This window comes from Ovis aries, chromosome 23 (assembly GCF_016772045.2).
Source record: "Ovis aries strain OAR_USU_Benz2616 breed Rambouillet chromosome 23, ARS-UI_Ramb_v3.0, whole genome shotgun sequence".
In the NCBI taxonomy this organism is placed as follows: Eukaryota; Metazoa; Chordata; class Mammalia; order Artiodactyla; family Bovidae; genus Ovis; species Ovis aries.
This window is the reverse complement of record NC_056076.1, coordinates 39,828,829-39,845,171: the sequence shown is the minus strand read 5'-3', so window position 1 is coordinate 39,845,171 and position 16,343 is coordinate 39,828,829. Positions and strand designations below refer to the sequence as shown.

General features: G+C 42.9%; 1 long non-coding RNA gene across 1 annotated transcript in view; it reads left to right on the top strand.

Moving 5' to 3' along the window:
• The window catches only part of LOC105604473 (uncharacterized), a 246,354-nt gene extending 231,081 nt beyond the window's left edge, over positions 1-15,273 (top strand). The window contains exon 5 of the long non-coding RNA XR_003586675.3: positions 14,339-15,273. This is a non-coding gene — a long non-coding RNA (uncharacterized LOC105604473). The remainder of the gene's footprint in view (positions 1-14,338) is intronic.
• The last annotated feature ends 1,070 nt before the right edge of the window (positions 15,274-16,343 follow it).

Genomic DNA, 16,343 nt, shown 5'->3' with positions numbered 1-16,343 from the left:
AATACGTTAGAAAATAACAATGACAGATCCACCTTGTATTTTGTGCCCTGAAAAGCTGTTAATGTAAATGCTGTGCTTATAATATAAAAACGCCTGGGAATTACTGGCCCCTTAGCCAGGGCTTGTGAGAGGAGAGAGCAAGACAGTGAAAATCAGATTTCACCCAACTTGACTGCGATGACTAACCCTCTATAAAGAAGGCATAGACAGGCCCCCATTTGAAGGAATTCCATAGGTGACCATCCAAACTTCACAATAAATCACGGCAGTTGTGAACAGTGCAGAAGAGCACTGTCTAATAAGAAATAGGAAGAGCTTATAGTAAAGTAGAAACGATTATCCATTTTATGGGATATAGGACTTCCCTGGTGGTCCAATGGCTAAGATTCTGAGATCCCAATGCATGGGGCCTGGGTTTGATTTTTGGTCAGGCAACTAGACCCAGCACAGCCAAATAAATAAATATTTTAGAAAAAGAAAAATGAATTTACTGTAATACCTCCCTGACGAAACTGTAAGGAGAATTAAATGGAGAGACTCAAATGGCAAATACCAAGCATGGCACATAATAGGTTCCCATTGGGTAGTAGGTATTTTATAATTGGAATGAATTTCAACATGTTTATTCGATGCTTTTTGAATGACCACACCTGAAAACAAATGAGGAACAAAGAATTCGTTTCTTGAATGTGACTAAAATAACAATTTTGGCCTGGGTCTATGAGGGGGAAGTCTCTGGACTATGGCCTCATATATAATTTATCATTTGTCTCCATTAAACCATAATAAATTATAAAGAATCAGAGGCTCAGGCTTTGTACTAGAAACCTCCTCTGAACACAACCTGAGGGAACTATTTGTACTTCCACCACCTTCCTGCAGAGAATCATTTGCTATTAATAACATGGGACCATCTTTATTTGTCCACGATTTCAATTCTGTAAAATATCACATAAAAGCTGCCCTTTCCTGGACTCAGCCTCTCCAGCCTGGGATACTTAGGGACCCTTGAAAAGTATAAAATCCGTGACTGTCTATACAACAGCAGAGATGTATTTAAGACACGGGCTATGAGATATGTGTATGCTGTATGCTCAATCACTCAGACATGTCCAGTTCTTTGTGACCCCAGGGACTGTAGCCTACCAGGCTCTTCTGTCCATGGAATTTTTCAGGCAAGAAGACTGGAGTGGGTTGCCACTTCCTACTTCAGAGGATCTTCCTGACCTTGGGATCAAGCCTGGCTCTGGTCAAAAGCTATATCAGTAATGTGTGTGTGTGTGTGTGTGTGTGTGTGCGCGCATGCCCACGTATGTGCGCTCAGTCGCGTCCAACTGTTTGTGACCCCTGGACTGTTGCCCACCAGGCTCCTCTGCCCATGGTATTTTCTAGGCAAGAATGCTGGAGTGGGTTGCCATTTCCTTCTCCAGGGGATCTTCCCAACCCAGGGATCAAACCCATGTCTCCTACATTGGCAGGCGCATTCTTTACTGATGAGCCACTGGGGTAGCCCCATGTACCAATCACAGCCACGACTTGTTGACATTCTGAAAATGAAGCGGAAGTGGATGGCAGAAATTTCATATTATCTCTTAAGATTAAACTGTTCAGATAATTTAGATAATCAATAACATAAAGAATACCCTTTCAGGACTCACCTCTTTTCCATGTGTTACATTTTATCTCCTTGGTAAAAGAGCTGTGTCCTTTATGTTGTTGGTGATCTGAAATAACTGGGCACTTTAATCCTAAGAGATGATATGAAATTTCTGCCACCCACTTCCACATCACTTTCAGAATGCCAACGAGTTGATTGCATTTAGTTTGGGGTCCCTGAGAAAAGGTTAAATATTAATTAACTTGCATAGCTTTAGGCAACATTGCCAGAATCCTGCAGCCCTCTCTTTTTAGCATTGCTAATCAGAATCTTTGCTGTTATTTTCTAAACCTTAACTCTTTTAGAGTTTGGGGATACCACTGGTTTGTGTGCATGCTCAGTCGCTTCAGTCCTATCCAACTCTTTTTGAGTCCGTGAACTGTAGCCCACCAGGCTCCTCTGTCCATGGGATTATCCAGGCAAGAATCCTGGAGTGGGTTGTTATTTCCTTCTCCAGGGGATCTTCCCGACCCAGGGATCAAACCTGAGTCTCTTGTGTCTCCTGCATTGCAGGCGGATTGTTACCACTTCACCACTTGAGATTAGCCCGTTATCTAAGAATCAGTGTTCCTGATTAGAAGTGGTTTGTTTACAGGACATAAAAGCTCCAATTTGCCCTCAGAATTCAGAGTGGGGAGGAAATGGTAGGACTTTTTCCTGTTACAGTAGTTTCTATGAATCACATTGCATACTCTCAACACATGAAACATCTCTTCTCACTTTTAAATGTAACAGATGCCACTGGATACTATGGTAAATGTGTGTGTGTGTGTGTGTGTATACTCAGTTGTGTTTGACTCTATGCAACCCCATGAACTGTAACCACAGGCTCCCCTGTCCATGGGATTCCCCAGGCTAGGATACTGGAGTGGGTTGCCATTTCCTTCTCTAGGGGATCTTCCTGACCTGGGAATCAAACCTCTGTCTCCTTCTCCTGCAGGCAGAGTCTTTACCACTAGCGCCAGCTGGGAAGCTCCATCAGTTCAGTTCAGTTCAGTCGCTCAGTCGTGTCCGACTCTTTGCGACCCCATGAATCGCAGCATGCCAGGCCTCCCTGTACATCACAATCTCCCAGAGTTCACTCAGACTCACGTCCATCAAGTCCGTGATGCCATCCAGCCGTCTCATCCTGTGTCATCCCCTTCTCCTCCTGCCCCCAATCCCTCCCAGCATCAGAGTCTTTTCCAATGAATCAACTCTTCCCATGAGGTGGCCAAAGTACTGGAGCCTCAGCTTTAGCATCCTTCCTTCCAAAGAAATCCCAGGGTTGATCTCCTTCAGAATGGACTGGTTGGATCTCCTTGCAGTCCAAGGGACTCTCAAGAGTCTTCTCCAACACCACAGTTCAAAAGCATCAATTCTTCAGCGCTCAGCCTTCACAGTCCAACTCTCACATCCATACATGACCACTGGAAAAACCATAGCCTTGACTAGACAGACCTTAGTCGGCAAAGTAATGTCTCTGCTTTTGAATATGCTATCTAGGTTGGTCATAACTTTTCTTCCAAGGAATAAGTGTCTTTTAATTTCATGGCTGCAGTCACCATCTGCAGTGATTTTGGAGCCCAAAAAAATAAAGTCTGCCACTGTTTCCACTGTTTCCCATCTATTTCCCATGAAGTGATGGGACCAGATGCCATGATCTTCATTTTCTGAATGTTGAGCTTTAAGCCAACTTTTTCACTCTACTCTTTCACTTTCATCAAGAGGCTTTTAGGCTCCTCTTCATTTTCTGCCATAAGGGTGGTGTCATCTGCATATCTGAGGTGATTGATATTTCTCCAGGAAATCTCGATTCCAGCTTGTGTTTCTTCCAGTCCAGCATTTCTCATGATGTATTCTGTATATAAGTTAAATAAGCAGGGTGACAATATGCAGCCTTGACGTACTCCTTTTCCTATTTGTCTGTTGTTCCATGTCTAGTTCTAACTCTTTCTTCCTGACCTGCATACAGATTTCTCAAGAGGCAGGTCAGGTGGTCTGGTATTCCCATCTCTTTCAAAATTTTCCACAGTTTATTGTGATCCACACAGTCAAAGGCTTTGGCATAGTCAATAAAGCAGAAATAGATGTTTTTATGGAACTCTCTTGCTTTTTCCATGATCCAGCGGATGTTGGCAATTTGATCTCTGGTTCCTCTGCCTTTTCTAAAACCAGCTTGAACGTCAGGAAGTTCACGGTTCACGTATTGCTGAAGCCTGGCTTGGAGAATTTTGAGCATTACTTTACTAGCATGTGAGATAAGTGCAATTGTGCAGTAGTTTGAGCATTCTTTGGCATTGCCTTTCTTTGGGATTAGAATGAAAACTGACCTTTTCCAGTCCTGTGGCCACTGCTGAGTTTTCCAAATTGGCTCGCATATTGAGTGCAGCATTTTCACAGCATCATCTTTCAGGATTTGAAATAGCTCAACTGGAATTCCATCACCTCCACTAGCTTTGTTCATAGTGATGCTTTCTAAGGCCCACTTGACTTCACATTCCAGGATGTCTGGCTCTAGATGAGTGATCACACCATTGTGATTATCTGGGTCATGAAGATCTTTTTTGTATAGGTCTTCTGTGTATTCTTGCCACCTCTTCTTAATATCTTCTGCTTCTGTTAGGTCCAGACCATTTCTGTCCTTTATCAAGCCCATCTTTGCATGAAATATTCCCTTGGTATCTCTAATTTTCTTGAAGAGATCTCTAGTCTTTCCTGTTCTGTTCTTTTCCTCTATTTCTTTGCATTGATCGCTGAAGGAGGCTTTCTTATCTCTTCTTGCTATTCTTTGGAACTCTGCATTCAGATGCTTATATCTTTCCTTTTCTCCTTTGCTTTTCACCTCTCTTCTTTTCACAGCTATTTGTAAGGCCTCCCCAGACAGCCATTTTGCTCTTTTGCATTTCTTTTCCATGGGGATGGTCTTGATCCCTGTCTCCTGTACAATGTCACGAACCTCATTCCATAGTTCATTGGGCACTCTATCTATCAGATCTAGGCCCTTAAATCTATTTCTCACTTCCACTGTATAATCATAACAGATTTGATTTAGGTCATACCTGAATGGTCTAGCAGTTTTCCCTACTTTCTTCAATGTAAGTCTGAATCTGGTAATAAGGAGTTCATGATCTGAGCCACAGTCAGCTCCTGGTCTTGTTTTTGTTGACTGTGTAGAGCTTCTCCATCTTTGGCTGCAAAGAATATAATCAATCTGATTTCAGTGTTGACCATCTGGTGATGTCCATGTGTAGAGTCTTCTCTTGTGTTGTTGGAAGAGGGTGTTTGCTATGACCAGTGCATTTTCTTGGCACTGGTCTTTATTAGTCCTTGCCCTGCTTCATTCCACATTCCAAGGCCAAATTTGCCTGTTACTCCAGGTGTTTCTTGACTTCCTACTTTTTCATTCCAGTCCCCCATAATGAAAAGGACATCTTTTGTGGGTGTTAGTTCTAAAAGGTCTTGTAGGTCTTCATAGAACCTTTCAACTTCAGCTTCTTCAGTGTTACCGGTTGGGGCATAGACTTGGATAACTGTGATATTGAATGGTTTGCCTTGGAGACAAACAGAGATCATTCTGTCATTTTTGAGATTGCATCCAAGTACTGCATTTGGACTCTTTTGTTGACCATGATGACTACTCCATTTCTTCTGAGGGATTCCTGCCTGCAGTAGTAGATATAATGGTCATGTGAGTTAAATTCACCCATTCCAGTCCATTTTAGTTCACTGATTCCTAGAATGTCGACGTTCACTCTTGCCATCTCTTGTTTGACCGCTTCCAATTTGCCTTGATTCATGGACATGACATTCCAGGTTCCTATGCAGTATTGCTCTTTACAGCATCGGACCTTGCTTCTATTACCAGTCACATCCACAGCTGGGTATTGTTTTTGCTTTGGCTCCATCCCTTCATTCTTTCTGGAGTTATTTCTCCACTGATTTCCAGTAGCGTGTTGGGCACCTACTAACCTGGGGAGTTCCTCTTTCAGTATCCTATCATTTTGCCTTTTCATATTGTTCATGGGAAGCGCCATAGTCAATGGTAATCGCCATACTAGAGTTCACCATTATTGTGTATCAGGACTTTGGTTTGGGTGATCATGGAAAGAGCACCTGGATGTGATTCTTCAGAGACTCTAGTGGTTTTGTGTGGCCTGTGCTGTGATCCTCACTCTTCTCTACATCAGAATCTCCTATGTAACCTTCTACTAAATGCATGTACTCAGGCCCCCACCCAAGCTATTATAACTTAGATATTCCGGAAGTGGAGCCAGGTCCCTCCAATTTAGGGGACCTGAGGAACTGAACAGGTCACAGTAAGGATCTCTAGGTAGGGGGAGGAAGGTGGGGGCAGGGGTGGGACAGGAGGACGAGCCTACAGAGAGTAAACGTGCAGAGACCATGAGGGGCTGCACGTGCAAAATGTTCTCACGTCCTCACCATGGATCAAAGGAGAAAAGCGGTTCATTCCATTGATTTCTGGCAAAACTGACACCAAAATCAAATGCTTGTGTATGTTTTTAAGATGTATTTTCTATGGCAGCGGCTTGACACACACAATTCTTCTTTATGACCCTTGTGACAGCTTGCCTTGTCCTGGGAGACTTTTTTTCTCCTCCCTGATCTTTATTTCATTGACAGGCAAATAAATATAACTTTAAATTTCCCTGAGCACTCGCTGTGGCCCTGCTAGACAGTTCTTCAGAGTAGCTGTTCCTCAACCCTTCATCCTAATTCTTCAACCATCTTTACATCATATTTCTGCTTCCCTGTGATCTGTGTCCAGTTTACAGAGCACACTCCTGAACTAGCCCCAGAAGTGTCCAGGCAGCACTTGGGGGTAGTGACCACAAATCCTGTTTTTAAGGAAAACTGGGTTTTAATGTGCTTCAGGCCAAAGGATAAAAGAAAAGGTTTCTGTCCAGCAGCAAAGCCGACTGTTGATGGGAATCAGAAAGGTAGTCAGGCCATTGTTAAAACTGGAGGTGATGGTTTTTCCTTGACTTTTAAAAAAAAAATCCCTTGAACGATTCTCCATCCCCCAGTCATTCTGTTCTTTGTACCTCATGTTTGTGTTATTGCAGAGATTGTGAACATTGAGCATTGTTCAGCCCCTGTCCTCTGTGTCCAAAAGGTCTCTTGTGTTTCTTGAAGCCACTGCATTTATGTTGCGCCTGTCTAACAATGGTTGGGAGCACTTGCTCTTTGGAGATGGTTGGGGAGAGCTCCCAAGGATTTGGTAACTTGCTACTTTCATGAGGGAAAATAAATGGGAAGTGGGAATTGATGCTTTTAAATTGTGGTGCTGGAGAAGACTCTTGAGAGTCCCTTGGACAGCAGAGAGATCAAACCAGTCAATCCTAAAGGAAATCAATGCTGAATATTCATTGGAAAGACTGATGCTGAAGGTAAAGCTCCAAAACTTTGGCCACCTGATGCAAAGAGCCTACTTATTAGATGATGCTGGGAAAGACTGAAGGCAGGAGGAGAAGGAGACGACAGAGGATGAAATGGTTGGATGGCATCACGGACTCAATGGTTGTGAGTTTGAGCAAACTCCCAGAGATAAGTGAGGGACAGGGAAGCCTGATGTGCTGCAGTTCATGGGGTCAAAAAGAGTTGGAGATGACTGAGCAACTGAACAACAACAAGGAAGTGAAAAGGCCTTGGTGACCTGGGAACATGGGACTGGATTAAACAACCATTCAGATGTGGATTAGTCAGAACACAACCAAGTATATGTCTCCGCACACTGACTTGTCACTTGGCCCTCTTGGAATGTTCACTCCAAGTCTGCTTGTCAGGTACCTGCCCGCAGAACCTTGGCTCACCAGCAAATTCGGCCATTATTTTGAAATGACAAGAGAATCTGCTTCTACCTCTTGGTCTTTTAAAAAATGTTTACATCTTTCTCGATATGCTGTCAGGGCTGACAGACTAAATGAGGACTTGTCACATGCCACTTTAGCTTGTCTCCGTGTATTTTCAGCCCCCATTGAAAACACAGATAGTAGTAATTAAGTCTTCTTTAGAAATCATCCCTTAGTGGTGATGTGCTTTTCGGTTCTTTCAATGAGACGCTGTACCTTGATAAATCACTCCGTTGGCAGCAGCAGCAACAACAGAACCTGAATAATTGTAAACCCTTCCTTCGCTAATACTTAGCAAAGTCATCATCCAGTGCAGTTTCCTCACACCAGAACAAGGGGGCCTGCATGAGTAAATTTTCAGAAACCCTCCTTCATCCTTTTCTTTCTGGAGGAGTCGCTGGTCACTCAAGAAATGAGTCAGAAGAGATGGCGCCTCAGAGAAATGGCCTTGTTGCCTAGGGCCTCCCCTCCTGATATTCATCAAGCGTGGACCAGTCCTGAGGCCCTGTTGAGTCTAAGTCCCAAGAGAAGATGTTAAAAGTCCCTTTGTCATGATAAAGTTTCCATTTATTTTATTTCCATTTTGCTTTAAAAACAAATTAGAATTAAGCATTTACCAGACATAGTAGAAAAGCTTTTGTGTTCATTTGTGTGTGTGTGTTAGTCACTCAGTCGTGTCTGACTCTTTGCGACCCCATGGACTATAGCCCACCAGGCTCCTCTGTCCATGGGGTTCTCCAGGCCAGTATGCTGGAATGGGTTGCCGTGCCATCCTCCAGGGGATCTGCCTAACCTAGGGATCAAACCCGGGTCTCCTGTATTGCAGGCAGATGCTTTACCGTATATATATATATACACATATATACATATATGTAAATAGTATGTTTGTGTGTTAGTCACTCAGTCATGTCTGACTCTTTGCAACCCCACAGACTGTAGCCCGCCAGGCTCCTCTGTCCATGGGGTTCTCCAGGCAAGAATACTGAGTGGCTTGCCATCTCTTTCTCCAGAGGATCTTCTGAACCCAGGGATTAAACCCTAGTCTCCTGCATTGCAGGCAGATTCTTTACTGTTTAAGCTACAGGGAAGTCCTTTACGATAATATAAATATTTTAGAAAACTGATGAATTTTAAAGCTGAGTGCTGAACAGTTGATGCTTTTGAACTGTGGTGTTGGAGAAGACTCTTGAGAGTCCCTTGGACTGCAAGGAGATCCAACCAGTCCATCCTTAAGGAGATCAGTCCTGAGTGTTCATTGGAAGGACTGATGTTGAAGCTGAAACTCCAATACTTTGGCCACCTGATGCGAAGAGCTGACTCATTGGAAAAGACCCTGATGCTGGAAAAGACTGAAGGCAGGAGGAGAAGGGGACAACATAGGATGAGATAATTGGATGGCATCACCAACTCAATGGACATGAGTTTGGGTAAACTCTGGGAGTTGGTGATGGACAGGGAGGCCTGGCATGCTGTGGTCCATGGGGTCACAAAGAGTTGGACATGACTGAGCGACTGAACTGAACTGGAAAAATTTATGACATTTTGATTCCACTTGTTTGACTTAATGTGAATAGAATCCTAGATCTCTAATTTATATTCACTCAAAATTTTTATATTGTTCCATGTATTTTGGCATCTAGTATTACTGCTAAAAATCTAGAAAGTTTATTATCTTAGTGATTAAAAAAAAATTGAATGAGGCTTGAAACTTCTAATCCAATTCGGAGAATATGAAGAAATACTATATTGTTTAAAAAAAAAAAAAACAGGAAATGTGATCCAGTATTATTAACTAAAGTACAGATTTTGTTCAAATCTCAAAAAAAAAAAAAGCTTAGAATTATTCAGGGAAAAAATATTATATTATGTAAATAAAAGGAGACAGATGGGTTAAAGGGAGAAAAGACTATTTCCATTTTAGCTCAGCTTTGGAAATCTAGGCCAACACTGATAAAAATTGAAGAAACACAGATTGAAACCAGATCTGTCTCACCAGAGAAACTAGTGCCGCGTGAAGGCTCCCGCTCAGGCGGCTCTGGCTGGAGAAAACCACCCACCCTGGCTTCAGAGACCTTGCTCTTCTACTGGACTTTTCCAGATTTGATTTTTTTTTTTCTTAATGATTCAAGTCATCACCGATCAGACTGAATCATAAGTGATTTTTTTACGTGACATTTGGAGAATGTTTCAAAGGCAGAAAGCAGAGCCGCCGGACTCTTCCCCCTCAGCCTGTATTTCTTGGTAGATTAGCAGCATTTTAAAACCCAAACTCTCACTTGCTGACATTTTCATTAGCGCTTATTCCGTGTTCTGGCTTTTAAATTTTAATGCCTGTCTTATAAAGAAGGAGAGAGTGGAGCCTTCCTAATCAGAAATGTATTCCTTTCAATTTACCATCTTCAAAAAAGAAAAGAAAAGAAAAGAACCCCTTGTTGAATAGTCATGACCAGGATGTAAGGAGTCGTGGGGAATCACGAAACGGTGGAGACAAACACTGGCTCTGTGTATCTGAGGTGCCACTGAGTCAGACGTGCGATCCTTCTGTACACTTTCCTCCCTTGAATATGTGATAGATGTAACTCCACTGTCTTCCAGGTTTTTTTTTAATTGTGATAAAATATACATAACACAAAAGTTACAATTTTGCCCATTTTTAAGTACCCAGTTCGGTGGCATTAAATGAATTGACATTGTATGCAATCTTCACCACTTTCCACCTCCAAACTGGAACCCTGTCCTCCTTGACTAGCAACTCCCACCTCACCACCCCCAAGCCCCAGGTCATCACTGCTCTACTCTCTGTCTCTGTGTATTTGACTGTTCTAGGTATTTCATATAAATAGAGTCATACAATATTTATCCTTTTGTGTCTGGCTTATTTCACTTCGCATAATGTCTTCAAGGTTTATCCATGTTGCAGTATGTATCAGAATTTCATTCCTTTCTAAGGCTAAATAAATTCCCACTGTGTATCTACCACATTTTGTTTATTCCCTTGCCATCAGTGGGCACTGACATTCATGTCATTTTTGGACAGAGATCATTTCCCCGCTTCTTTTCCAACTGAGTTGCCTTCCTGCTGGTTAGGAAATGTTCCCTCCTCTTCAGTTTTTGGGAAAAGTCTGAGAAGAATTTGGGCTTCGCTGGTGGCTCAGATGGGAAAGAATCTGCCTGCCAGTGCAAGAACCACAGGGCACCCGGGTTCAATCCCTGGGTCGGGAAGATCCCCTGGAGAAGGGAATGGCTACCCACTCCAGTATTCCGGCCTGGAGAATCCCATGGACAGAGGAGCCTGGCTGGCTACAGTCCATGGGATTGCAAAGAGTCGGACATGACTGAGCAACTAACACTTTCACTTTCGAGAAGAATTTATGTAAGTTCTTTCAGTGTTTGGTAGAATTCACCCATGGAGCCATCTGGTCCAAGGATTTTTTTTGTCAAGGAGTTTTTGGTTCCTGGTTCAATGTTCTTACTAATTATAGGTCTATTCAGATTCTCCATTTCTTCGTGGTTCACTCTTGGTAGGTTTTGTGTTTCTAAGAATGTGTTCCCTGTATCTGTGTTAATGTGTGGGCACACAAGGGCATATAGTTGTTCATAGTGGTCTCTCATAATCTTTTTTATTTCTGTAGAGTTGGTAGTAATTCACCCACTGTTCATAGTGGTCTCTCATAATCTTTTCTATTTCTGTAGAGTTGGTAGTAATTCACCCACTTTCATTTCTGATTTCCATAGGTTGCGTCTTCTTTCTCAGTTAATCGTTTTGATTTTGTTAATTTTTCAAGAAAAACACAACTCTTGCCTTCATTGTCTTTATTGTTTTCTCTATCCTGTCAATCTCCACCCTACTGTTTCTTATTTCCTTCCTTCTGCTAGCTCTTGGTTTTTCTTCTTTTTCAAGATCCTTAAATTGTGAAGGCAGATTGTTGATTTGCGTTCTTTTTTCTTTTTTTGATGCAGCATTTACAGCCATAAATTTTCCTCATAGCACTGCTTTCATGCAATCCCCTAAGTTTTGGTATGTTGTGTTTTCATTTAAATTTGTATCTTTAAGGGACAAATACTTATAATTTCTAATTTTCTTTCTGATTTTCTCTTTGGCTCGTTGATTAAGAGTTTGTCATTGAATTTCTACAAATCTGTGAATTTCCCAGATTTCCTGCTGTTACTGATTTCCAGTTTTATCCTGTCCTAGTCAACAAAGATTCTTTGTATGATATATATGTTTTAAAATGTATTAAGACTTGATTTGTGGCCTAACATAAGGTTTGTCTTAGAAAATGTCCCATGTGAACTTGAGAAGAATGTGTATTCTGTTGTGGGTATATGATTCTGTATGGTTTCTGTTAGATCTAGTTAGGTTATGGTTCTAGTCCTCTATTTCTTTACTTATCTTCAGGTCTGGTTGTTCTATCTATTGAATTGTGTGTTCAGTTTTTATTACTTTTACCATGCAGAGCTCTGAGTTCGTTGCTGGGGCCCTGGTAGTTTTCCCTGTTCTTTCTTTCCTACAGTGGATAGTGTTCTGGGAGAGAGGGTGGGATAAACAACTTTTTTACTTGCTACATTGCAAGAAGATCAAACCAGTCAATCCTAAAGGTAATTAACCCTGAATATTCACTGATGCTGAAGCTGAAGCTCTAATACTTTGATCACCTTATTCGTACAGTTGACTCATTGGAAAAGACCCTGATGCTGGGAAAAATTGAGGGCAGGAGGAGAAGGGGACAACAAAGGATGAGATGGTTGGATGGCATCACCAACACGATGGACATGAGCCTGAGCAAACTCCAGGAGATGGTGAAGGACAGGGAGGCCTGGTGTGCTGCCGTCCATGGGGTAACAGAGAGTGGGACACGACTTAGCAACTAAACAACAATCCTCAAATACCTGTCTCCCAAAAGGCGAAGGGGAGAATGAAGGGAAAAAAAATTTCAAGGCACTCTGAGATACCCTAAAAGCCACTTCAGCCAGCAGGGGTTGCAGCAATAGCATCTGGCTCCTCCGTGCCCACAGCTCCACAGTCAGCCACCAGAACACAGAGCTTTGGCATTTGGAGGACAAGGTCCTGGCTGTCCACCCTGTATATCCTGCAAATCACGCGCAAACTGCTCCAGGAACATGGGCACAGCTTCCGGCCAGGGGGCTCAGGGCAGGGCATGGGTAGCCACCACTGCACTGAGAGCCAGCGTTGACCGAAATTAACTGTGACTTATCTCCCAAGCCTCCCCTGGAAGCTGCACGCCTTCAAATAGACTCCAGTTTCCAAAATAGTTGCATCAGACAGCTTCTGCCAGTGCCGTCGCTGTCTAGAGAGGAAGCAGATTCCTGGCACTTCCTACTCACCATCTTCTCTGCCGTTCCCAGGCTCTGCTGCTGAAGGTCTGGGGAGAGAGGGGAGGCTTTCCTGACTGCCCACACGGGTGTTTATCTCTAGATGACGGTGGCTTTACCAAGATACACCCCAATTCTGGATTCTCATTCACCGGATGGCCCTTTCAGTTATAGATTCAAGTATCTTTGAGCTTATAGATACAAAATGCTCAGGAGAATGGGTAGCTTTTATTGTATGTGTGTGAAGTGTGTTAGTTCAGTCATGTCTGACTCTTTTGTGACTCCATAAACTGTAGCCCAGGCTGCACTGTCCGCGGGGATTCCCCAGGCAAGAATACTGGAGTGAGTTGCCATGCCCTCTCCAGGGGATCTTCCCAACCCAGGGATCCACATCAAGTCTCCCACACTGCAGACAGATTTTTTAAATAATCTGAGCCACCAGGGAAGGTTTTACTCTGTGTGTGTGTGTGTGTGTGTGTGTGTATACATGTATGTGTGTGTGTGTGTGTGTGTGTGTGTGTGTGTGTGTGTATATATATATATATATATATATATATATGGTTTGTTTGTTTCATTGTTTTGCTTTTTTCTCAGAGACACTAGCTATGCATTTGCTGGATCTCCTCTTCTAATCTTTTCTTAAAAATTCTTTTTTTTACATTTCAACTGTATTTTGCTAGGAGTTTTCATTTTTATCTTTTGTATCCCTTGCTCAGTGTTGAGCAAGGTCTGTCCTCCCTTTCTGCTTCCTCCAGTTTCATCTTCATTCCTGTTAAGGTTTTATTTTCCTTCTACTTATTTTATGTGTGTGTGTGTGTTCTGCCTCTCTTGCTGTTAACTTGTTATCTCTTCCTCAAATGATTGCTTTTCTACTTTGTATAGAAATGGCCAAATTCTGAGTTTCTATTGTTTTTATTTTCATAAAAGAGGAAGACCATCATGTAAATAGCTTTTCAGAATCAGCTCATCTGAAAAATGTTTAATTTTTTAGAGGACGAGTTTCGGATTCGGCCTCCAGCTTTCATGCCTCATAACGGGAAGGCTAGAGGCAGGTGGAACACACCGTGGTGGGAAGTTGGGATTTAATCAAATTCAGGGAGCCCACCGCTGCTTTATTTTAAAGCACTTGATTGCATTTCTGCCTTGCACGTCCTGGCGTGGTGTGGCTGCCCCTGCAGAAAGCACAGATGGTGACTGTCAAATCCATGCATCAAACCCATGGCCCTCCTGGAGGCAGCTGTGTCCTCCGGCTGGCATCCTGAATGTAGCTATTTTCCAACCATTTTGAAAATTAGCCTTAAATATGCTTTAAAAAAAAAAACCCACATTTCTGGATGCACCTTCTTCTGCTCCTAACAAAGTCTCAGTTAATCAGAATGATGAAAGGGAGCCTCATCTCCATTTGAGGGGGGAAAAATTGAGTTGTGGGCCATTTATAAAAGCAGATAAAGATGTGACATCTTCATGGATGACATAATCATGATTATTTTTACAGGGAAGAGAAAATGGAGTGATTCACAGCAATTCCAGAGAGCTGAATGCTGGCCAGTGGACACAAGTGTAAGAAGACAGTTTTACTCCAGCCTAAGGAAAGTCTTCCCTGGTGGCTCAAACGGTAAAGAATCTGCCTGCAGTACAGGAGATCCGGGTTTGAGCCCTGAGTCGGGAAGATCCTCTGGAGAAGGGAATGGCTACCCCCTCCAGTATTCTTGTCTGGAGAATTCCACAGACAGCAGAGCCTGGCAGTCAACAGTCCAAGGGGTTGCAAACAGTCGGACACAACTGAGCAACTTTTACTTACTGATAGTTAGAAAAAAATTGTTAACTTAAAACAATGAGTAACATGGACATAACAAGTGCCATGTAAATAGCATCACCAACTCAATGGGCATGAGTTTGAGCAAACTCCGGGAGAGAGTGAAGGACAGGGAGACCTGGTATGCTGCAGTCTGTGGGGTCGCAGTCAGACACGACGGAACTACTGAATAGCAGCAACTGTCTATTAAAGATGAATAAAGGAAATATGTTCTAAGGTGTCTGAGGGACACCAGAGATCTTTTCTGAGGGCCTCTTTTCCACTAAGCAGTAAACAAGGTGGATACGGGTGCCACCTGCACACATCTCCGATCTCGGGCTGGAGAAGGAGTCAGGCAGGTACCCAGCATGGCCTGGAGAGGACTTCGGGCACAGGGACCCAGGTTCCTATGGCATCTGGAACCCGGGCGCCTGGGCTGGACAATTCCCACCCTGATCCCCACTGCTGCATTGAGATCAGACTCTGCTGATTTCATCCGGAGCCATGGTTCATTACAGCCCCCGACTCACACATTTCCTCATTCACTTACCTTTACTAACAGGTTAGAATCTAGAGCTTCTGAGTACAAAAGCATATATATTTCTAAATTGCCCAATAAAAGCTTTATTCAGTTAGAAGTGTATGTTCAGTTTTTTCATTTGTCGCAAATTCCATTCTTGTGCTCTCTGAATAAAACCGTTGGAGGAGAAAATAGTATTTATTCAAGTTGTGTCCTTGAAGGAAATAATAGCTGTCCTCACAACTCCCCTTTTTCATTACTTTTACTACCCAGGTTGAAATAAGCATAGGAGCTGTATAATGATGGCGATGATTATAATGCATAATTCTGTGAAGTTTTTGTTTGAAGGATCTCTCAGTGAAACTGTCTGGTGAGCAACACATGACTTGAGTTCATTTCTGTTTTCTTAGGATTAGGCATTATCAGGATGCAGAATGTATAATTACCCTCTAGGTTGAACTGATGTCTATCTCAGATGAAATGATGTTTCGTCAGGAGGCAATGTGAGGTCCAGATAGGTTAGGTAACATGCCTAAGGTCACACAGCTTGACTCCGGCATAGCTGGGATTGGAACCCAGATCTCTCTGACTCTAAAATCCGTGCCTACTCTTTCCACGGTAGTATGCTTCAGGCAAAATAAAATAATTGCTGAAGACATACACACTGCTGTGGTAAAACAGGAAGGGGTTCTTTATTACAGCAAGGAAGGATCCATGGATCCATGGATCATGCTACAGGGCCTCCATTGCAGGGAAATGAGTGGGGCGGATACATGGTGGATCAGCTCCTTCTCCCTCTAAAATGCAGCATTTCCATGCGAGGTCTCTGTCCTATTCCAGGAATGGTCTGTGGCTTGTATTGTTCATGGCTTCTACCTTAGTTCCTTTTTATTTAATTGTTGTTCAGTTGCTCAGTCGTGTCCAGCACTATAATTCTAAAACATCAGTTCTTCAGATCAAAGCCTTCCTTATGGTCCAGCTCTCACATCCATACCCTACACGTTGATCAATTCACTGCACCATTATTTACTGAGCTCCTAAGAGGTGCCAGGCACAGTGGAAAAACACAGGGCGCCGCCTTCAGAGAGAATCAGGCTTCTCGTTTGGAAAGTTCCTGGGGTTATAGCCAGCCTGCGTGACTTTTAAGTCTTTGCTTCTCAAAGTCTGATCCTGAGAACCGTCACA